Consider the following 23,956-nt stretch of genomic DNA (forward strand, 5'->3'; position numbering starts at 1 on the left):
CTCAATCATCATCGCAGCCCAGATGTGGCATAAGAGGGTCATGGGTGCACCAGGGGTTTTCTATATTCACTTCGTACAATTCAGCCACTAAATGGACATCTTTTTTATTTCTCCTTTTTCACATCAAAGATCAATTTTTTTCTTTCACTCTAGGCACATGAGGTTAGAGTGTGGCTGGCAGGCACAGCCACATGAACATCAAATGGTATATGTATCCTATATGTAGCTTAGATTCTTATTTCTATATTCCAAGAATGAATGAGTAAAAAGTGATACAGGGTGTGCTCACCCTCCCAAACACCTAATCATACAAAAACAACAGGAGGAAACCCATACCCTGCTTACTCCAACCCTCCATACCAGCCAAATATATCACCCTATGGTATTAAAAGGACTCTCACCCTCTGGAATTCCAAGTGGCATGCTTCATCATAGAGTCCTCATACAAATACTGAGTGTATCTGGGTAGGCTCAACCTTGGTAGCCAAGCAAACTCTTTGGTTATTGGATGGGACCCTAGTTTAAGATAGTCTAGGGTGTCCTGAGGGTTAATTTTATTTTCAAAGGGCACCCTGATGGAATTAAAAACAGGCAGGATACACTATGGAAATTAGATTCCTTTGTATCCCTGGGTCAACATGTTTCATCCATCACACCAATGCTTCACTGGGATAGGAGGCTTTTGCAGGACCTCACAGGGATCCTGTTAGTATCCTATTTTTGTGCATTCAATTTGAAGCTCAGTTCATCATGCTCATACATGCCATACATACCAACCCATTTTGTCCCTATGGTCGCATTTCTTTAGTAGTGACCTATTTAGAGCTCTATGAGGGTAAGGAGGCAGGTGGACCGTGTAGTAAAACTTTAATTAAAGGTCTCTCCCATCATTAACCTATTTTGTTCCTCCTTCCCCCGCAGCCTAGATAAATATTATATATGCTACAACATTAAAGCCTATTAAATCCAACACAAGAGAGATATTTGCGTAGGATAACAGAATTTGGTCAAGCTGGGAATGATCCCAGGTTTTCTATTTTCATATTGTTCATTTCAGCCAATAAATGGACATATCTTTATTTCTCTTGTTTTATATCAAAGGTTAATACTTTGTCTTTAATTCCAGGCACATGAGGTTGAAGCTTGGGTGGCAGGCAGTTGCTGCATCTGTGCTTTTTTCACTTTCAAATAAGGACTGTCTTGCATTATCCTGCTTGCTCCTCTATGAACCAAACATTTCAGTGTTGTGCAAAAGTATCTAACTTTGTCACACCACAACAAAAAATGATTTCCAAACATTTGAAGTAATGTGCTTTATTTACCAATCCCAATCACCAAATGTTGAAGAGCTATTTTTCTTGAAGGGAACACAAGTTGCTTTTTTAGCTCTGGAAATTCAAGAATGCTGGATATGGCTTTGTTAAATTGTGCCAAATTGTTACCTTTCCAATGTATGGGCTGCCTTGTTTTTTGCCCTTCTCACACCTACCTATTGCAGCAATGTGGCAAAGTTTGCAATGTACTGTATTATACACACCAACACAGGGTAGCTTTGTTGTTATGATGCTTTTAGGTCTTGGAGAATGAGGTAATTCAGAGTCATGCTTTGTATGAAATGAAAGATCATGTGTGCCTACTTGAGGCAGAGACTGCAGTGAATAGGTGAGCCCACCGGTCAGTGTTACTGTAAACAAGTATAACAAGTAGGCTGTCTCCATGATGGCAGTGTAACATGTCTAGGATATATAAAGGTCTTATTTACAAGCATAGTCTAGTGTAGCTTCTGATCTCTGTCCATAGTTTGTGGTGTCTCTCGCTGTGCATACATCTCCCCACTTGGGTGGTTTTTCTATGCAAATAATAATAGTTCCTTCTGAAGGCCAATATTTTCTTGAAAGTGTTAGTTGGGGTTAGAACTGCATTAGCCATTCTCTTGTGAGTTACCTTTGTCACCATTTCCTTTTTATCCTTGGATACTGTGCCGCTTACACTTATTTTGAGGTGTCGCTGATACCTGTTACTTTGAAATGTATGGTCCATTCTTGGTGTGGGCATTCTGGTGTGACTGACTCCATGGTGAGCTGTCAGGTTGTGCCGGTAAATGTGAGGGTGGTTTAGATATAGTTATGCCAATAATAGGAACATGAGAGATGTCTACTGCTAAATACGGAGGTGACATTTTGGGGGCAGTGTGTAATTTGTAAAACCATAAATGCAGAGCCTCAAACCTTTTCTTAGGGTCCTATTGCTGAATACCAAGGTTGCCACAACGTTTTTCTTTCACTACCATACAAATGCGTATTCTTTCCGGTTCTTTTTTCACCCCCTTTTCAGCCTTCATTATTGTATTCTTATCTCCATTTCTTCCCTTTCTGTCTTTCTTTGTTGCTTTGGCTCATGGTCAGTTGGTGTAAAATGAGCCCCACTCTCCTAAAATGAGTGCAGGTGGGAAAGGCGTAATAAGAACACTTTGCATAGGAGAGTGGTCTGTTCAGGCAGCGAATACTGTCACTTCTACATAGAAATGTGCTGCATATGGAATATTATGCCTGGTTGAGTAGGCTGGTGGTGGAGTTTGTTCAATCTTTTAGTTAAGGATGCTTTACGCTGACAAAAGGCAACATTGTTTTAGGAGCGGCTTCGAAAAGTGTGTCTTCTTCCTAAATCAGGAGGGTTTGCATGGCTACTCATATTGTGCTCAAATGTACTCCTGATAGACCTGCTAAACATATATGTTGGGTCTTAAAATCTAATGTCACTTTTAGTGATACCACTTCCGGTAAAGTGATCACTTTTGATGCCATTTCCTCTGATGTCAATTCCTGTGATTGCATGTACAATGTCATGTGCTGTGATGTCACATGACATGATGTCACTTGCATACTGCCTTCCTAGGTTAGTCCCCTCACTTCTTTTTTAGGACTAGTGCCCTGCAGTTTATAGAAAACATGGGTTTCGCTGTCATCCAACCCACCTCATCCCTGAACCCAAACTTAAATGCACGATTATCCTTTCACAACCCCTAAACTCAGGCTTGTTCTTATTGAAGACTTTGTCTGTGGCTCTTCCTCTGGAATCCAGACCTCCCTAATGACGAAGTCTCCCTCGTTTCAATCCACAGTCCTCAAGGGCGTAGGCTCAGTTCGTGCAGCAGTAGCATTGGGCCCAGAATACTGAGGGGCCCACTGAAACTGGATTATTGCTGCATTTCATAGCCCAAACATTAGCAGGGTGGGGAGCTATTTTCTTCCTTGTACTAGGGTCCGTAACACACTGGCTAGCCACTGCCAGCCCTTTGTTCTCCCTCTTACAGCTTCTTCTCCACCTCAAACTGTGCTCCCTTTCTGCCCTGCACCCTGAGAGGTTTCTTCTTCCTCAACTCCAACCCACACAACCCTCCCCACCACCGCCTCCTTGCAGCAGTGGCCTAGCTAGACCTTTTGCTGCCCGTGCGGTCCTTGCGTTTGTTGCCTAGCAATGCCTGAAGGTGAGAGTGAAGAGTATGGGGGAATGACAGGCAGACAGACCAGACCAGGATAAAACTCGTGCCATCCCGGGAGGACCAGCCCTTCCCATGCCCCCTTTCTACAGCACTGCCCTGCAACCTCTTCTCTTGTGAGAAGCCATCTGTCCAAACACCTGAAAAGCGCGTACTTTAAGGCATCTCGCCCTTAGGACGTGGGCCCCCAGGATCTGGCCACCCCCTCGAGGCTCCTGACTGAAGCATTGGTCGCCGCAGACGGCGGTGTGAAGCACTTCCGGGGCAAAGTGACGTGACTTGGGGCCGGTAATGGGGAGGGGGCCTATTTAGGGCATGCTGCCCAGGCCCTCGTCCTCTCTTCCTTCCAGCGCCAGCCCCGAGTGCAGGGGACTCCATGAATCTCCCACCCACCCATCCCTGGAGTTAGAGCTTGGGAAGGTGTTGGTAGTTGAATTAAGAGTAGTGGTAAGTAGGCCACATAAACTGCCTTATATTGTTAAGGGAAGTCCTCCTCCATACTCCCTAGGCCAGCACTGAGGGGGAAATACAGTAAGCTCACCCCAGAGAGAATGGAGACACCGGCTGGGGGCAAGGGCGTCAGTTTACAAACTAGAGCACGGGGCATCCACCCCTGGTTATTCCCTACGAGCCCCGATGGGCAGCCTGGTGGTGGAGGGGTGGGCCCCTTCAGGTGGCGGACAAGGACCAAATGGGGAGGGGCTCACCTCTCAAGGACGCAGGTGGGTTGCGCCTTGTGTGGTTCTCAGTTGGTTGGGGGACGCGAGCCAGAAGGCCCCTTAGTGCTGGAGTGATAGAGAACATTCTTTGTCGATAAATTAAATCCTGTCATGTCTGCTGATAGATTATGAAGATATGATCAACAGCAATAAAATATTGTTCAGTGATCAAAGTTGATAAATATGTCGTATAAAATGTTAATATTTATGATATACTGTCATGTTTATATGTGTTCGTATTTAATAAACATGGCCTCTTTTACCCACAGCTCTGGTTGTCAAGTCTTGATTTGTGGGTTCCGACAGGGGCGGGCCGGGGACAATCTGGGGGTCCGTGTCCTATGCTTGCTACTGCTGGCTTGCCTGTGTAATGTTCCGGCTCCTCTCAGTGATCTCATTAGGCAGATTCCATTTTCAGTTTCACTACTTATTAACGTATTATATCACTTGTCCGCGTCTCCACCACAGGCACCCAACTACCACCAGAAGGCACCCCTCCTCCCGTCCAAAAGTGACAGCTCCCGCAGTGACGTCAGCCGAAGCGGCACCATCCTCGCGAAGTGGGAATGTTGGGTTGCAGCTAATGCACCGAGACAGCAAAAAAAACGGGTCTGGAGTAATGCGAAGTTAGAGGAGAAAATGTAGCCTGTTGACCCTTGAACTCTACGCTGGAGTCATGCTGTTGCCGGGCTTTCATCTAACACTGACTGACGCACTCCAGGTGTGCTCCGAGCACTTTACAATCGGCAACTCCTTGACTAGAGCTGCCAGCTTCAGACATTCAGCGCCCCCAGCCCCCCTTAAAAAATGAAAACAGAGATCGACCTGCCAGGGATTGGGTTGAGCATGCTGGTTTCCATCTTACAGATACAGACACACATGTGCGCTTACAGAAACACAACGTGCAAAGAAAAACAGGTACATACAAACTGGGCGTAGGTGCGACAGTGCGTAGAATCACCGCCACACTCATAGGCGCGCACAGCCACACTAAGGCGCACATAGGCAGGAAATAGGGCAGGCACATAGGCGTGCACACAACCTCAAACATGCACGCGTGTACACAGATGTGCAAAGACAGGGACATACACAAGAACTAGCACGCACATACACACACACGCCTTGACAAATACTCACAGGCGCTAGCCACACACAATCGCACACTCACTAAGGTCCGGGCGCTAGCACTCTCGTACCTGCGACCAAACACGCAGTGACAGGAGACGAGACTCGGCAATGAGCTGCCGTAGTTTGCAATTGTAACATCACCTACGGACTTTTGGTGGCTACACTGAGGCCAGCTTTAGTGGGCACTGCGCCTTGAGGCTGTGAGGAGAGTAAGCCTCCCTCTGCCCTGCCAATGGTAACCCCCATCGACCCCATTCTACTGCCAATTGGTACGACCATCCGAACCTACTTCGCCAGTCTGGGAGTCTGTCCACTTTCCAAATTACACGGCTTGTCACGCAATAGGCTTTTGTGGTACACCCCGTCAACCTCGAGACCTAGAGACCGAGACCGAGACCAGGCACACACGGCGTCATGGCCCGTGTGCTCCACCAGGGGGGCTGAAGGACGCACAAAGAACGGGGCGCACCCACTGTTCAGGGGCTCGGGTGTTTGATTCACCCACGGCCTCGCAGCCCCGCCCAGCAGCAGCATCCCGAAGGGCTGTGCCCAAAGCTCAGTTCGCCGCACAGCACCCTTCGCCGAGAATCCGTAACTGTGTGGAGAGGGATTCGGTGTCTTGGCGGCGCCCGCTCCACGTTTTCTGTGACGCACGCATCTGTACACACGAACGGAGCACAGCACCGGCCCTGCGGTGAGAATGTGTGTACAGAGCGGTGCACACACCCTCGGGCCCTACAGAGCGGTGCACACACCCTCGGGCCCTACAGAGCGGTGCACACACCCTCTGGCCCTACAGAGTTGTGCACACACCCTCGGACCCTGCGCTAGAGTGAATGTGTTTACAGAGGGGTGAAAACAGCCACTGGCTCTGCCCTAGCGTGAAGGTTTTTTTTGAGGGGGGGCAACAATCACTGGCTCTGTGCTAGAGTGAATGTGTTTACAGAGGGGTGCAAACAGTCACTGGCTCTGTCCTAGCGTGAATGGGTTTTTGAGGGGTGCACACAATCACTGGCTCGGTGCTAGAGTGAAAATGTTTTTAGAGGTGCGCACCAAGCCGTGCTTTTTAGAGGGGTGCACACACATTCGGGCTCAGTGTTGGAGTAAATGTGTTTAGAGGGTTGCACACAACCAGTGGCTCTGTGCTAGCGTGAATGTGTTTTCAAAAGGGTACACACAATCACTGGCTTGGCGCTAAAGGGAAAGTGTTTTTAGAGAGTTGCACAGAACCACTGGCTCTGCCCTAGAATGAGTGTATTTTCAGACGGGTGAACAAAGCCTGTGGCTCTGCGCCAGAGTAAATGTACTTTTTAGAGGGGTGCACACACACTCGGGCTCTGTGCTGGAGTAAATGTGTTTAGAGGGTTGCACACAACCAGTGGCTTTGCGCCAGCCTGAATGTGTTTACAGAGCGGTGCATACACCCTCGGGCACTGCGCTGCAGTGAATGTGTTTACAGAGGGGTGCAAACAGCCACTGGCTCTGCCCTAGCGTGTATGGGTTTTTTGAGGGGTGCACACAACCACTGGCTCTGCGCTAGAGTGAATGTGTTTACAGAGGGGTGCAAACAGCCACTGGCTCTGTGCTAGAGTGAATGTGTTTTTAGAGGTGCGCACCAAGCCGTGCTTTTTAGAGGGGTGCACACACACTCGGGCCCTGCGCTTCAGTGAATGTGTTTACAGAGGGGTGCACACAACCATGGTCTCCGCGCTAGCGGGAATGCTTTTAGAGAGGGGTGCACACTGCCGCCTCTGGGTATGTGCTCGTGTGAAGGTGTTTTGAGAGGATCACGCACAGCCTGGGTCTCTGTGCAGCACACCACTTGTCTCGCTGCTTCTTTTGATGTATCTATGTAGATTGCTGCGCACAAACACTGGCTCTACGTTCCGTGACGCCCCGCAGAGACGCAGCGCAGCCATTCTCGTGACTTAAGGGCGGGAACGGGGACTCTGAAGCTGGGGATCCGCGTTCGAGTCTTGGCAGCCTCGAAACCCTGTGTTTCTGGACAAATCACTTTATCTACCCCTGCCTAAAAATGAATGTGTCCGTCCGTAAGGCAACTGGTGCTTGCGTATAGCGCACTGATACTTTCGGGTCGAGTTTGCGCTATATAAAACAGCACAATAATCACAATGTGTACTCGTGCGCATAGTACAACCCTGCTCACCGCTTTTGTAAATGTCCATGATGACATGTCCAGCAGGTTTTCTATGTCTGCATTTTGCTCACACATAGATATGCCTCTTTCGTCTACACTAGCCAATTAATGATGTGTGGTCATTTCTACATCACCTCGAACACCACCCCTCCCGAGTGTCATCTACCATGACCCCTAAGCCCCTTTCACCCATCCCTTCACGCTTGTCTCGGCTCTATACTTGCCAAACCTTCATTCCAAGACACCTTCCAGTTCTCATTCCACCTCCTCTTCATTTCCTCCTCCCTGCCTGTCTCTCCTGAGTCCGTCTTCTCCTCTGTTGCCCCGTCTCCCCACCATCAGTTCACGACCCTTCACCTCACCTACCCCTCCATCAGTCCCCAGAGACCCCCGCTGCATCCAGTCTGTTATTCAGCTCCAGCCCCTGCCGAGCCTCAGCTCCGGCTCCCTTCCAACCCCTCTCATCCTATCCTTCTCACATCTCCTTCACTATGTCCCTCCTTCTGTCCACTGCCCGGTTTCACTCAGCCATTCTTCCCTCCGCAGCCAGCTTGTATTAGTCCGGCTCCCTCCCTTCAGCTTTCCTGCCGTTTCTTCTCCTCATCTCCTCCTTCGTCTCCCCCTTCCACTCCTGCCCCTGCCCTTCGTACCCACTTCCTACGACCCTCCCTATCCCCACACCCAATAACTCCATCCCTTCCTCGTCCTTTATACCACGTCCACCATCCGTCCTTGGCGCCCCATCGCCCCCCCCCCCACGACCACCTCGTCCCTCTCCCACCCCTTTTTGCCCGCCATCCCTCATTTCCCTTTGTCCCTCCACCCAGATCCCCTCACAGCTCGCCCTGTGCGTGCGATCCCTTATTGTGTCATTCTAATGCTGCCACAGACCTCTGTGAGTATAATCTATGATACATAACTGTGGTTGTACCGACCGGTAATCCATTGTGTCGGTGCCTGAAGTTGTCACATGCTTTGGGGAGAATAACGCTGAGGGGCTTATTTGCAAGCCCCTTCCACCGCCAGTGCGTCACTTTTAAACGTGGACAAAAGTGACATAGGGGCGGCGCAAGGGAGCTTGTTATTAAGACGCCACACAGCAGCCACGTTATTAGACCCAGTCTGCGGTTTGTTTGCGTCTGCGACGAGCTAGTGTCACAGTGTGGTAGGAAGATACCAGTTAGCGCGTCAAGGCCCCCGAACGTGTCCCTTCTGCTGGAAGAACTGCCTCCCCCGCGAGAGTCTGGTACATAGCCATGGGCCGGAAATGCACCACCAGCCACCTGGCGCGACTCTGGGGGGGCGTGAAAAGGGTACCATGTAATGCGATTTTTACACATATGCTGCCACCAGTTCGGGGTCCGAGGCGCAGGTCCACAAATGTCGGGTGTTATCGCTCGCCGAGCAGGTCTCCTGAAGTACGCACCAAAATACCCTGCGAAGAGCAGGCCTCCAGCAAACACCAGAAACACCCATGATGAGCAGGTCTCCAATCAGAAACACACCGTGAGTATCAGGGCTCCCACCAGTACCTGAAACATCCCACGAATAGCAGGACCCTCCCACCAAAATAACTGAGACCACACGAAGAGCTTGGTACCAGGTCTACCACCACCAGAAAGCACCAGCGAAAAGCAGGTCCCCTGTTAGCAGAAGAAAAACCACACCAAGAACAGACCTGCCACCGACACCAGATACACCTCGGGAGGACCAGGTCTACAAACAGCAGAAAACACCCTGCGAAGAGGAGCCAACACCAGAAAAACCATAGGAAGAGCAGATCTGTCAACACCAGAAAACATTGCATGAAGGACAGGGCCACACCCACACCGAAACACTTAAAAAATAACAGGGTCCCCACCAAACACCAGAAACACCACGCTATGCAGGGCTCCCACAAACACCAGGACAGAAATACTGCGTTCCTACCACTACCAGGTCAACCGCGGCATGGATGGCTCCCACCAACACAACGAAACACCGCTGAGAGAACAGGGCTACTGAACATATAGGACCTTGATACTCAAAGGAGGGCCCGGGGGTCGCATGCAGCCCTCCTGGCCTTTACATGTGGCCCCCTGGTGTACAGAAGCACTCAGCTGCTGTTGACTAGAGAGATGCTAACAATAAACAAGCATTTGCAATGCAATAGGTCTCGCAGTTGTGAGAGTTTGAGCTATTGGCATTGTAAATGGCAATGCCTTTTGTTTACATATTGGTGTTTTTAAAATATAAATAAAAGGCATGGCCATTTATGTTGAAAAACTTTGGTGAAAGTGAATCATTAGCGACACTAAGTACATACAGCTGTGCAACTCGAAATGAACTGCAAGGTGCGGGACATCTATTTTCAAGATTAAATGGTATGCGTGACAACGGAACGGAACACGTAACGGGTGATGCACGCTAAACTGGATTAAAGTTAAAAGGAATCAATTAGTAAAACAAAAAACTGGGTGTGCTTCAGTATTCTGATTGCTGTAAATGCTTGTTTAAACCATGTAACCATGCACTTTATTAGCCCTGTGACGGGGATTATTGCCTCCCGCTTGTTGCTCTGGGAGTAATACGGAGGAACTCTGCTGTCTATTTGGGGTTGGGTGACATCTGATGACAGCAGCTTTCATCCCCTGCTGCTGTGTTCACACCTGTGCAATAGACACATTTACCTTGAAAGAGAAATGATTAGGCAAGTCGGACCGGACAGCAGGGGCACCTTCAGCGAGGGAAACAAAAAAAAAATAGGCTGTCCCGCTGTTAACTTGTTTAAGAGGTCTGCAGAGAACACTTTACCTTGATTGACTTGGCCAGAAAACGTTGAAAGCCCTGGCCCAGAGGTCCCAGCCCACGACAACTGCCCTGGAGGGAGATGGGGGGATTCCTAAAGCCCTTTTAGCCCAAAGGGAGTTGCGCACCTGCTGGCAATAGGGACTGGACCCCCCAGGATGCTCCCCTGCCCCGCCCACCAAGTCAAGTGATACATACATCCCACAATCACTTCAACCCTACCAGAAAGTGGGTGTAAAACAGCCATGTTTAATTTTCAACATCCATAAACATGACTAAAACAGTACATATTCAAATCGATGCAATGAATATCACAATTTTAATATCAACATTTAGAAATCATCCTAACCATCAATTATGACTAATCACTTTTCACCCCAGCACTAAGGGGCCCTATGGCTCGCATCTCCAAATCTGAGAACCCACGCAAGGTGGAACCCACCTGCGCCCTTGAGTAGTGGGCCCCAAACGCTCATTTTGTCGCAGAGACTCGCGTTCCTTAACGTGAAACGTGAAGCTCTTGTTTTTATTCCAGCTTTCAGATGTAACCGAATCCCGGCTACACATGCTTCTTGTTTTTATGGCCTGCAAACCATTTCTGTCAAATCCCTAAAGAAAGGCTCTTCGGTGCCAAGGTCCCCATGAACACATGCCTCTCTTTCGCTTTTTTGGTGAATTACTTGGCGTGTTTGTGCACTTGTGGCTGGGTGAAATAACAAGGAGGGACGGGGTGGGGGCGGAGGGATTTGGAGTACAAGAGTCCTCTTGTTAGCGAAGCCCGGGGCCTCAGTGCTGGAGATAGAAGTGAAGTACCTCAGGGCAGCGGGGCCTTCACTAGCACTTTCCAGAATCACCAAAGGTGGCAACGGTAAAAATACACGATTTATTCAAAGCCCTATTACGGTTAGAGGTCTGAAAATGGCCATTCAGTCTTGCGCACCTAACTTGGCCGTAGGACAGGCAGTGACATTTCAGTTATGCAATGAGCCCAACCTCTAAGGACAATGGGTCAAAAATAACAACGAAACACATGTAATGACTACACAGCACAACATTGGATGATAATACCATTTCGGTGTTTCTGCAATCAAGAAGTGCATGCAATATTAAAACAAGCGGTCTCCAGGTATCAGCTGTTTATTTTTGCATCGCGCTTTCACCGTAAAGTGATAGCGAGATGCAAAAATAAACAAGCGGCGCCATGTCTGCTTTTTTGTCCGGCCCAATCAGACTGGCCCAATTGGACTGGCGCGTGCAAGGCAGCGTGACAAAGCTTCTGATAAGAAACTTCGTCATGACAGCCGTAATGCAGGCGAGTCAGTCCGAGTGGGCCAGCCAAAAAAGCGAAAAGGAGGCATCCCGGAATCCTTATTTCCAATGGCAGAGCACAGTTTAACATAAACGGTGACGCGAGCCAATGGGAATAAGGGGCGGGGCTTTAAGCCCTTTTCAGAAAGTACTTATCTGCAAAGTCTCTCATTTTTTTTTCTTTTCCTGCCCTCAAGCTCATTGTCCTGGCGATGGTTATCTCTCGCCTGGACTATGGCAATGCCCTCTATTGCGGCATGCCCGCATATAGCATGCGTCGACTTCAGCTGGTCCAAAACCATGCGGCTCGCCTGGTTTTCAACTTGGCCAAATCACATCACGTCACTCCCCTCCTCAAGTCCATACACTGGCTCCCCATCCGAGAACGAGCCCAGTTCAAGCTGGGCTGCATCACCTTTCAAGCCCGGTTCGGCACAGCCCCTGCTTTTATCTCTTCAGAAATTAAGCCCTACGTCCCTGCCAGGGAGCTATGCTCATCTGCCCAACAACTGCTCATAGTCCCTTGTTTCAAACGCAAAAAGTGGGGAGGCACTAAATTTTCCACACTTGCCCCAGCGTTTTGGAACTCTCTTCCGGCCCACGTCAGATCTTGCGCCCACTACACACTCTTCCGCAAGGCTCTAAAAACTTTTCTCTTCACGCAAGCCTTCTCTTCATAACTGCTTCTCTCTATTTTCCCCTGTCCTTTCTGCCCTTCTGGGTCCAGTACTTTATAGCGCCATGAAACCGCCTGGTGTACGCGCGCTTTAGAAATATTTTTAAACTCAAACTCAAACTCAAACTCAAACTGGCCTTGAAAACTTTTCTGTTTTAAACCTCCCCTGTTTTAAGTGCTCTGCTTTTGCTGCTGGTTTTAGTGTTGTGTTGTGTCCGCCTTTCCCTGCGCCAGGACGCTCCTTTGCTGGAGCATCTGTGCGCATTAAAAATGTTACATAACATAACATAACATAACAATAAATCTCGCAGAGTGAGCTCCGCATGTGCGCAGCAACACTAGGCAAGACCTAAAAATATGTTGAATAAATAGGCAAGAATCTATTTAAAGGTTAATTGGAGTCAAATAAAGGAAGTAACTATTGAGTCCTACAGCACTTAGCACTTTCATTTTTACAGCCATTTTACAGCAAAAGTGTAAAAATATTATAATGTCTCAAATTCAAAAAGTGCATTTAATTAATATGGAGAACCTTTTCACTCTAGTACATTATATTATATCGGTGTGTTGAGAAGTATTATTTTAAAATTCATGGTTTTCACACATGAATTTAGAAACATCAATTCTTCCCCTCACCCTGACAATAATGTCAATAGTGAACTTAAGAGGCACATTCGTTGTTATATGCACTCTTTGGGTTCCTATTGCACAAGTAAAACATTATAGTTTATTAAATCAAACACAGGAGGTGGTTTTGTAGAGTGTACAGCCTGAGGTCCTGTGTTTCTAAGTTCTTGTATATGAGATAATGAAGATTCAGGAGGAAAAGTAAATTAAACTATTGACTAGGATCACATAATTTGGTAAAGTGGGGAAGCCAGGGATTAATCCCATGTTTTCTGGCTTCACATTGTGCAATTCAGCAACTAGATCTATATGCTTTGCCTCCCTTACATCCACCTTACCACCAATGCACCCGCCCACACCCAACTCGGGCCCGACCACACCCATCTGGCATCAATGTGGTGCTTGGTCACATCACAGACCACACCTTTTGACCCCTGGGAAAATGTTTGTGAGTACCCAAGGTAGGGGACATCACATGGAGGGTGCTGCCAACGCAATGAGTGGCCACTTGCAAGAATGCCATGGGTCATGTGCAAGCAAGGAAAATGCCCCCATGTCAGCTGTTGGGTAGATAAATACAGCAATTATCAAGGCTAAATAGGCTCACCAGGGCTCTGGGTCCCGGTGCCACTGCACTTGCTGCACCATTGATAGATACGCCCCTGCCTACACCAAAAGACATACACGGCATGCAGCGTCCTACCAACACCAGGAAACACAGGATGCAGCACTCCTCTTAACATCAGAGGAAGCCTCGGGACTAGCTCGGGCGTACCGCAGGAGAAACTCCCTGCAACTCCTACCGACATCAGGGAACAGACACTACACGCAGAACTCCTACAGACATCAGGGGACAACCACCACATGCAGAGCTCCTACCAACACCAGGGCACCGCAAGCAGGGACTTACCAAAACCAGGGCAGCGCCAGCAGGGACTTACCAAAACCACGGCAGCGCAAGCAGGGACTCTCCCAACACCAGGGCACCGCGCGCAGGGACTCTACCAACACCAGTGCACCGCACGGAGGGACTTACCAGCACCAGGGCACCACAGGCAGGGACTTACCAACACCAGGACACTGCAAGAAGGGACTTTCAACACCAGGGCACTGCACGCAGGGACTCTACCAACACCAGGGTACCGCATGTAGGGACTTACCAAAACCAGGACCCCGTGCGCAGGGACTCTACCAACACCAGGGCACTGCATGCAGGCACTTACCAACACCAGGGCACTGCGTGCAAGAACTCTACCAACACCAGGGCACCGCACGCAGGGACTTACCAACACCAAGGCACTGCATGCAGGGACTTACCAACACCAGGGCACTGCATGCAGGGACTTACCAACACCAGGGCACTGCATGCAGGGACTTACCAACACCAGGGCACTGCGTGCAAGAACTCTACCAACACCAGGGCACCGCACGCAGGGACTCTACTAACACCAGGGCACCACGCGCAGGGACTTACCAACATGAGGGCACCATGCGCAGGGACTTACCAACCCCAGGGCACCGCACGCAGGGACTTACCAACACCAGGGCACCGCGCGCAGGGACTTACTAACACCAGGGCACGCGCGCAGGGACTCTACCAACACCAGGGCACCGCACGCAGGGACTCTACTAACACCAGGGCACCGCGCGCAGGGACTTACCAACATGAGGGCACCATGCGCAGGGACTTTCCAACACCAGGGCACCGCGCGCAGGGACTTACTAACACCAGGGCACGTGCGCATGGACTCTACCAACACCAGGGCACCGCACGCAGGGACTCTACTAACACCAGGGCACCGCGCGCAGGGACTTACCAACATGAGGGCACCATGCGCAGGGACTTTCCAACACCAGGGCACCGCACGCAGGGACTTACCAACACCAGGGCACCACGCGCAGAGACTTACCTACACCAGGGCACCGCACGGAGGGACTCTACCAACACCAGGGCCCCGTGTGCAGGGACTCTACCAACACCAGGGCACCGCACACAGGGACTTACCAACACAAGGGCAAATGGACACCTAATACCAAAGACATCGCACACACAGGGTGCTAGCAGCACACGACGACAGTCACACATAGCAGTACAAGGACCGACCCCTGCCAGCACCAACAGCACACCACAGGCCGCGCTTCTACCGCACGAGAGAACACCACACGGAGAGAGGCGCGAGGACACGAAACAATGAGTGACGTCGCACGCAGATAACATCCCCAAAGACGCGCTGCGTGAAGAACGGCACCTACAGTACCAGGGCACGCTACATGCAGAGCACGTCGCCTGCCAACTACATGACAGAGCACATGCAGGACAGGTAACCGCCCATCACACGGTGACACCACATCGGAGCACCCTGCACGCACTGCTGACCTGCTGCCAACACTGTGGGTCCCGCGTGCAGTGCAGGGCCCCGAGGACACCAAGGGCACCACCTTGAGACCCGGGCTCATATCAGTGGCGGGGGCGCCACATGTACAGCAGCGCTCAGTCCAACACTAGGGTGTATACCAATCTGGGGGCACCGGATGCAGGGTCCCTGTGAAAGTAGGGGCCTAAACACCAAATGGACACGATAACAGAACCCCAAAAACCAGAACATCACGTTAAGAGCCCCTGCACGGCTCATGCCAATACTGTGGCACACTTCACACGACGCTACCAGGAGAGCAGGGCTCCGTACAGTATCAGGGCACACTACATTCAGAACCATGCTCCTACCGCCACAAGGGCGCCACAACGAAGGGTTCCAGCCGATTCAGACAGATCTCCTTACACACGAGGACACCACACGCAGAGCAGCCTTCCAACTACAGCACGGCGCACAGCATGCACGGCAGGGGTCTTCCATGCACAAGTGCACGCCACATAGAGACCATCAATGCACACGCAAGCAGAGTGGGACTCCTGAGGGCACATGGTGGCCTCACGCAAAACGATGCGGCACCTGCAGAATCGGAAGAGGGGCCCCTGAGTCTACCGTATCTCACGTATTTATTCATTGATCTTGAGATGAATGCGCCCCCACCCCCCTTGAGAGTTCCGAGCCCCTGGAGAGCTGCCCCTCCCCCACACCGGCGCCGCAGGGGATGCGGGAGCCTGCGTCATGTCCATTTGACATCACAAGGAAAGCAGCGGTCTCTCATAACAGGGATCCTTAAAAAACCGTGAGCACCACAAGGAAAGCAGGGCTCCTCTAAACCTTGGACTTGGCAAAGAAAGCAAGGATCCTTCTACACCTTGTAATCCATAGGTAAAGTAGGGCTCCTCCTTCTAAGCTTTGGGCCCCACAGGTAAAGCAGGGCTCCTTCCAACCCTTGGTTACTACAAGGGAAGCAGGGCTCTTTCTAATCCGTGGACACCAAAGGGAAGCAGGGCTCCTTCTAAGCCTTGGGCCCCACAGGTAAAGCATGGCTCTTTCTAAACTTTGGACACCACAAGGGAAGCAGGGCCCATTCTAAGCCTTAGACACTAAAAGGGAAGCAGGGCTCCTTCTAAACCTTGCTCACCACAATGGAAGCAAGGTTCCTTCTAAACCTTGGACACCACAAGGGAAGCAGGGCTCTTTCTAAGCTTTGGACACCACAAGGGAAGCAGGGGTTCTTCTAAACCTTGGACACTACAAGGGAAACAGGGCTCCTTCTATGCCTTGGACACTACAGGTAAAGCAGGGATCCTTCTAAACATTAGTTACTACAAGAAAAGCAGGGCTCCTTCTAATCATTGGACATCACAAGGGAAGCAGGGCTCTTTATAAGCCTTGGTCACCACAAGGGAAGCAGGGCTCTTTCTAAGTCTTGGTCACCACAAGGGAAGCAGGGCTCATTCTAATTCCAGGACCCCACTGGCAAAGCAGGTTCCCTCCATCTCCTTGGACACCACATGCCGGCAGGGACTCTAATAATATAACTTCAGCTGGCGCCTTAAGGAAGTTATGGCTGTGTGCACTGTGCACTTATGTGCGCGAACCTAGCGTGAGAGGGACGAGGCGCTGAGCTGCGGGCGGTCACCGTGAAGAGATTGTAGGAATGTGAGAAAAGCTCGGCTGATACTGAGCAGATCACGGGTGGAGCGCGCGCCCAAACCCTAGCGGAGACAGCCACTCAAGCAGGGCCTCCAATAAATCCAGAAGGAGTCATCTTCAGGGCTCCCACCAACAGCTCTAGGCGCTATAAAGAAATCGTTCATTCAACCTAAAACCAGTGGGTGCCAAATGCAGTGTCCTGCGGAGTGGGACCACGAACCACAGGAGACATACCCGCAGGCAGGGATGCAAATCACACCCGAGAGTCACAACACACACCTGACAGCTTTCACCGACACCAGAGGAGAAAACATGTAGCGCCGCGCTCCTGCCGACACAAGGAGCTACCACAGACATCTCTTTGCTCAAAGGGACAAAAGATGACAACTCACTCGGAGAGGGCTCCTGCTGACATAAGGGGAGGCACAGCTGCGTTCACTGCAGGACTGCTGATAACACCAGGGGACCCCCACATTCACACCAGGGCTCCTGCTGCACCAGTCAACAGCTCACTCAGCGCAGAAGGGGAGACACCAAGGCGTTCACCGCAGGACTGCTAACACCAGGGGACCCCATATTCAGAGAGTTGTAAAAAACAGGGGCAACACGTTCATCGCAGCGCTCCTGCTAACACCAAGAACCCCCACATTTATCCCAGGACTCGTTCTAGGACCAGGGGATCCCCACATTCGCCGAAGGGCTCCTGCTAACAATAGAGGAACCCACATTCTCGCAATGCTTCTGTTAAACATTTGGGGCAGCCACATTTATCGCCGGGGGAGCCTGTTAACCCGAGAGTACCCCCAATCACAGAGCTCCTGCTAACACCAAGAGGCCAGACATGCATGGCCGTGTCCTGCTAACACAAGGGGGGGGACATCCAAGGCAGGGGTCCCGCTGACATTAGATTATATCGGCCTGCCCTGAAGAGTCGTGCTTAGGAACGACGGCTCCGGCACTCAGGAGAGTGTGAACAAATGTTGTAAGGCACCTGGTCCCTGCACAGGACACGCTCACCAGTGGACAGTGCGCGTTCACGCACGTGTCCCCCCTGACTGATGGGAGACGATTCCGGCCCTCCTTGTATGCCTTGGCCCAGCCCCCTCAGCGAGCAGAGGAAGCGGTCGGATATTGCACTGCTTATTACGGCATAAAGTCAGCACTGCATGCCCGTGAATTACAAGGTGACGATGTTTTCTGTCACGCACATAACGTAGATTGGCTCCGCATATCTCAAGGATGATATCATCCTCCCGTGTTATGATGTGCGTGTACGCATGTGAGTATATATATATATATATATATATATATATATATATATATATATATATATATATATATATATATATATATTTATATACACACACATATATATATATATATATATATATATATATATATATATATATATATATATATATTCGCCTTTCCTATAGATTCTTAAAATAAACGTTTGCCCTAATTCATCAACCTGCCCTAATTCACCAACCTTTCCAAATTCTGTCTCCCAGTAATATTCTAAAGGGAGGGGGGAGTTGTTAGTGTGTCTGTGGCATGTTTGGAATTCAGCTGCGCGCTACCTGAAATGTTCAAGTCTGAGGGAGAGGCCACATAACGGCCTCTGAATACAGAAAGGAGAGCAGTAAGTCTCTCTCGCGCCATACCGTGGGGGGATAATAAATGTTGAGGACTCACTCCTTATGGGAGGCATCGCAGCGCCAGGGCAGGACATAACTTGGCGCCCGAGCAGTGTATGTGACTGCCATACTAAGAGCAGCTCACCTGCAGCGCCGTGGAGCAGGATGGCCGCGCCAACCAGCGCCCGTGCGTGGGTCCCCGACCCCTCACCGTTCCTCCATTCCTCGCACAGACGCGGAGGAATCTCATGAGACACCCGCCGCCCTCACAAGCCCCGATGCAAAGTTTCATCACTCACCAGGCGAAATCTCGGTAGGCCGGTAGTTAGTCCACAAAAAAAGATCCAGAACTCAAAGGCACAATCCATCATGGTGAACTTCATGGCGAGGGGGTCGTCGACATCACTGCAGTCGTCACTGGACCACTGGCAGCCCTGTGCAGCGGCAACACCCGGACTGCGTTGCGTTGAGTTAAGAAAGCTCAATGCAGTGTCCAGGGCGCAATCCAAGCACAGCAAACACACACGGAATCTGGCGAAGAAGTATCCAGCGGGGAGGGGCAGGGAAAGCCAGCCGAGGGTCCACGAGAAAGAAAGGGCAGTGAATGCCAGCCGAGGGTCCACGAGAAAGAATGGGCAGTGAACGACAGGCGATAGTCCACAAATAAGCAGGGAAGCTAGAAGAGAAGGCAGTATGCGCCCAAAAAACAGGAATATCACAAGCGCCTGGAGAGAGGAACAGGGGCTTCTCTGCAAGTCGAGAAAGGCAGGTACACCAAAGAAAGGGCTGCACTCCTGCAAAGGAATTGTAGCTGCACGGGGATTAGGAGAGTCCAGAGAGAACTGAAGAGTGTGTCTGGTGGAGCAGCAGTAACACACTCCAGGATCCTGCACGAAACCCCCCCTCAGAGAGTGGGCTGTACTGTGAACGTTGTTACCAATAACTGACAATATTCAGCTGTGTGCTCTCCCTTGCTCCATCAGACTCGCACTGAAGAGATCCCAACGCGGGTCCGTAAAATATGTTGCAGGTGTCAAAAACAAAGAACATAGGATGAAATGCGCGGCTCCTGCGCGCTGTTGAGGCTGTCAGGCAGCAGGAGCTCTCTCTGGCAGGACCAGGCGCCGCTCCCGCGCAGGCACTGTGTGGAGGCAGCAGGCTGCAGGCTCGGTGCGCTCTCGGCTGAGGAGGTGCCTCGCTGCAGCCTGCTCGCAGCTCTGCTCCGTCACTCTGGTGTGCAGAGCAGCGGCGGCAGCTTGTAGACAGCGCAGCTCCGGCCCGCAGCGCCACGAGCTCTGCTGTGGGAGTGAGCGGGAAGCGCAGGCTGGCCTGAGCTGCGGGTGCCTGCTTCCTGGCTGCGGGCGGTCACTGAGAGTGCACACTGCTGGGGGAGGGGGCGTGTGCTGCGGGCTGTCACTGAGAGTGCACACGCTTGGGGGAGGGGGCGTGTGCTGCCGGCTGTCACTGAGAGTGCACACGCTTGGGGGAGGAGGCGTGTGCTGCGGGCTGTTACTAAGCGTGCACACCGCTGGGGGAGGGGGCGTGTGCTGCGGGCTGTCACTGAGAGTGCACAATGCTGAGGGAGGGGGCGTGTGCTGCGGGCTGTCACTGAGAGTGCACAATGCTGAGGGAGGGGGCGTGTGCTGCGGGCTGTCACTGAGAGTGCACACCGCTGAGGGAGGGGGCGTGTGCTGCGGGCTGTCACTGAGAGTGCACAATGCTGAGGGAGGGGGCGTGTGCTGCGGGCTGTCACTGAGAGTGCACAATGCTGAGGGAGGGGGCGTGTGCTGCGGGCTTGTCACTGAGAGTGCACACAGCTGAGGGAGGGGGCGTGTGCTGCGGGCTGTCACTGAGAGTGCACACGCTGGGGGGAGGGGGCGTGTGCTGCGGGCTGTCACTGAGAGTGTACAGCGCTGGGGGGAGGGGGCGTGTGCTGCGGGCTGTCACTGAGAGTGCACACCGCTGAGGGAGGAGGCGTGTGCTGCGGGCTGTTACTAAGAGTGCACACTGCTGAGGGAGGGGGCGTGTGCTGCGGGCTGTTACTAAGAGTGCACAATGCTGAGGGAGGGGGCGTGTGCTGCGGGCTGTCACTGAGAGTGCACAATGCTGAGGGAGGGGGCGTGTGCTGCGGGCTGTCACTGAGAGTGCACACCGCTGAGGGAGGAGGCGTGTGCTGCGGGCTGTTACTAAGAGTGCACACTGCTGAGGGAGGAGGCGTGTGCTGCGGGCTGTTACTAAGAGTGCACACTGCTGAGGGAGGGGGCGTGTGCTGTGGGCTGTCATTGAGAGTGCACAATGCTGAGGGAGGGGGCGTGTGCTGCGGGCTGTCACTGAGAGTGCACAATGCTGAGGGAGGGGGCGTGTGCTGCGGGCTGTCACTGAGAGTGCACACCGCTGAGGGAGGGGGCGTGTGCTGCGGGCTGTTACTAAGAGTGCACACTGCTGAGGGAGGGGGCGTGTGCTGCGGGCTGTCACTGAGAGTGCACACGCTGGGGGGAGGGGGCGTGTGCTGCGGGCTGTCACTGAGAGTGCACACCGCTGAGGGAGGGGGCGTGTGCTGCGGGCTGTTACTAAGAGTGCACACTGCTGAGGGAGGGGGCGTGTGCTGCGGGCTGTCACTGAGAGTGCACACGCTGGGGGGAGGGGGCGTGTGCTGCGGGCTGTCACTGAGAGTGTACAGCGCTGGGGGGAGGGGGCGTGTGCTGCGGGCTGTTACTAAGAGTGCACACTGCTGAGGGAGGGGGCGTGTGCTGCGGGCTGTCACTGAGAGTGCACACGCTGGGGGGAGGGGGCGTGTGCTGCGGGCTGTCACTGAGAGTGTACAGCGCTGGGGGGAGGGGGCGTGTGCTGCGGGCTGTCACTGAGAGTGCACACCGCTGAGGGAGGGGGCGTGTGCTGCGGGCTGTCACTGAGAGTGCACACCGCTGAGGGAGGGGGCGTGTGCTGCGGGCTGTCACTGAGAGTGCACACTGCTGAGGGAGGGGGCGTGTGCTGCGGGCTGTCACTGAGAGTGCACACTGCTGAGGGAGGGGGCGTGTGCTGCGGGCTGTCACTGAGAGTGCACACTGCTGAGGGAGGGGGCATGTGCTGCGGGCTGTCACTCAGCGTGCACAGGCTTGGGGGAGGGGGAGTTTGCTGCGGGTTGTCACTGAGAGTGCACACCGCTGGGGGAGGGGGGCTGAGGGCTGTGGGCTGTCACTGGTCAAAAGGTCAAAAGAAACTTTATTTCGATTGATTTTACAATCATAAAAGTACATTATAGAAAATATTTGCAACAATTTTATAAAAATTTTCATAAGTACAATATTAACTAATACATAAGGAAAACATTAAATTAATCTTTAAAAAGAATCGTCTATACAATGATGCCATGATTGGCAGTTGGATAAAAGCTATATACATAGAAATTATACAGTCACTGAGAGTGCACACCACTGGGGGAGCAGGGCGTGTGCTACGGGCTGTCACTGAGAGTGCACACGCTTGGGGGAGGGGGGGACTGATTGCTGCGGGCTGTCACTCAGCTTGGGGAGGGGGAGTTTGCTGCGGGTTGTCACTGAGAGTGCACACCGCTGGGGGAGGGGGGCTGAGGGCTATGGGCTGTCACTGAGAGCACACCACTGGGGGAGCGGGGCGTGTGCTACGGGCTGTCACTGAGAGTGCACACGCTTGGGGGAGGGGGGGACTGATTGCTGCGGGCTGTCACTCAGCGTGCACAGGCTTGGGGGAGGGGGAGGGGGAGTTTGCTGCGGGTTGTCACTGAGAGTGCACACCGCTGGGGGAGGGGGGCTGAGGGCTATGGGCTGTCACTGAGAGCACACCACTGGGGGAGCGGGGCGTGTGCTACGGGCTGTCACTGAGAGTGCAGACGCTTGGGGGAGGGGCTGAGTGCTGCTCGCTGTCACTGAGAGTGCACACGCTTGGGGGAAGGGGGGCTGAGTGCTGCTCGCTGTCACTGAGAGTGCACACGCTTGGGGGAAGGGGGGCTGAGTGCTGCTCGCTGTCACTGAGAGTGCACACCGCTGGGGCGGGGAAGGGTGCAGAGGCTCCAGCTGGCACTGAGTGGGTACAGCGCTGGGGAGAGGGGGGCTGAGTGCTGCCGCCTGTTACTGAGCGTGCACACCGCTGGGGTAGAGGGCAGAGGGCTGCGGGTTGCACTGAGCATGCACACTACTGTTAAAGGGCTTCGTGCACACCGCCGGGGCGGGGGAAGGGACAGAGGCGCGGGCTGCCACTGAGAGTGCACACCTGGGGGGCAGATGCTCCGGGATGCAGTGAGCGTGCACACCACTAGGAGGAGGGGTGCAGAGGGCTGCGGGCTGCACTGAGCGTGCACACCGCTGGGGCGCTGGGCATGTACAGCGCTGGGGGCAGAGGGCTGCAGGCGGGATTCTACCTCTGAGAGCATGCCACACTGGATTCCGAGGTAAAGTGTGTTGGGGGGGGGGGGGGGTAGTGGGGAGGGGCCAGGTGGGGTGCAGACGGTATAACGTCAGATCTGGCCGAGTGGACAAGTTAATAGAGCCAGAGCCGAGCCTTGAATAGCCGGGCTCGCCTCCGAGAGTCCGTGCACGATACGAGCCGTGAATATATTTGGCATGTAAATCAGGCAAACGATGTCATGTAAATACAAGGTAAAGTCTCTTCAGAATTCAAAAACAGTCTGTTTATGAACGCGAGGACGCGTTTCACCTTAGTACCGCAGATTATACCAAGGCCTCGAGAAGCACTTATAAAAACAGACTGTTTTTTAGCATGAACTTAGAAACACTGATGTTCCTCCCTTCATCATGACCACAATGTCACCATTGAATTGAGGCAGCTGTCCTGGTACAACGGAAACCTGAACTCGTGAATTTGAAGGTGTCTGGTGCGATAATGAACAAAAAGAGTCTCAGAGAAAAACATTGACTAGGGTCACACAATTTAGTCATCGGGAACCTGGGATGGAGGCCAGGTTTTATGGTTTCAAGTTCTGCAACTAGCTAGGTTTCGCGTTTGCGCTGCTTTTTACAGCAAAGATCCCTACTTTATTTGTATTTCTTTGTGCTCGAGGTTGGAGGTGAGTGTAGGTGGCAGTCAGAAGCCACATGGAGCTCGGGGCGTTGTGGGCTCCGAGTGCAGAAGGACCCCGAGCCGAGTCAGATCCAGTTATCCAGCCCGAGCCTCCAGTGTCTCCCACCTCCACAAAGCATGCGTTTGAAAGAAGAATCATTGGGGATTGTGGGCAGCAGATTCCTTCTGGAAGATTACCCTTTGCTGTTCTGGGGCCAGGGAGTGTAGATTGACTTTGTAGGGGCACTCAGTTGGGGCCCTGGAGGCTTGGGGTGCACCAGGTGCAGGAAGCCCCTGGAAGCACACCCTGCTACTGCTTGAGTGGGGTAGAGGC

General features: G+C 52.3%; 1 protein-coding gene across 1 annotated transcript in view; it reads right to left on the reverse strand.

Annotated features, from left to right (window-relative positions):
* The window catches only part of BRINP3 (BMP/retinoic acid inducible neural specific 3), a 1,145,169-nt gene extending 1,125,443 nt beyond the window's left edge, over positions 1 to 19,726 (reverse strand). The window contains exon 1 of the mRNA XM_078658570.1: positions 18,867 to 19,726. The gene's annotated coding sequence lies outside the window, so the exon portion shown is untranslated. The remainder of the gene's footprint in view (positions 1 to 18,866) is intronic.
* Positions 19,727 to 23,956: the final 4,230 nt, after the last annotated feature.

Source organism: Lissotriton helveticus, chromosome 1_1 (assembly GCF_964261635.1).
Source record: "Lissotriton helveticus chromosome 1_1, aLisHel1.1, whole genome shotgun sequence".
Lineage (NCBI taxonomy): Eukaryota > Metazoa > Chordata > Amphibia > Caudata > Salamandridae > Lissotriton > Lissotriton helveticus.